The sequence below is a fragment of the Mus pahari genome, chromosome 18 (assembly GCF_900095145.1).
Source record: "Mus pahari chromosome 18, PAHARI_EIJ_v1.1, whole genome shotgun sequence".
Lineage (NCBI taxonomy): Eukaryota > Metazoa > Chordata > Mammalia > Rodentia > Muridae > Mus > Mus pahari.
This window is the reverse complement of record NC_034607.1, coordinates 1,683,677-1,684,354: the sequence shown is the minus strand read 5'-3', so window position 1 is coordinate 1,684,354 and position 678 is coordinate 1,683,677.

Here is a 678-nt window from a genome sequence, read left to right as displayed (position 1 = left end):
CAGATACCCTGTAGTTGGAGTTACAGATGGTTGTAAGCTGCCATGTGGGTGCTAGGAACTGAACTCTGTTCCTCTGCAGAGTAGTAACAAGTGTTCTTACCTGCTGAGCCATCTCTCCAGCCTTGTTCTCATTCTCCACTCTTACACAGTCTAGGATATGTACCACCCACGTGAGTAACTTAGCATAATCAAGATAACTACCACCACTGTGGGCCATGTCCCACCAAAGTTCCGGTGCTCTGGGTGGGCAGACGCAGAAGGACTGCCGGATGCTTTCCACGCGGCCCGGGTGGACATCTGGCTGCGTTAAGCCACTGACCCCACACAGTGGGTGGCGGACAAGGGGCAGCCCCAGTTACCGGGTTCTCAGTCTCTGGAATCCCACTCTGGATATGGCAGAGGAGCAGAGAACAGAAGAGGGGCCCTGGGGTGGCACTTGATCCGGGAGATAAGGGAAGGTGGCAGGGGAAGAGAGGGGCGCTGGCTGGTTCTCACGAAGGCAAGAGTCTTTGGTCTGGTCTGTGACTGCAGTGTAGGAAGGCCTTCTGTCTGGAGGTTAGATGCTGCTCATTAAGAGAAAGCCTATCCCATCGTTCAAGCACAGTGGGCCTTGATGGTCAGAGACAGTCTATGGTTTTGCAGTTTATTGTAGAAAGGCAGGGAGAAAGGAGAGGAGAG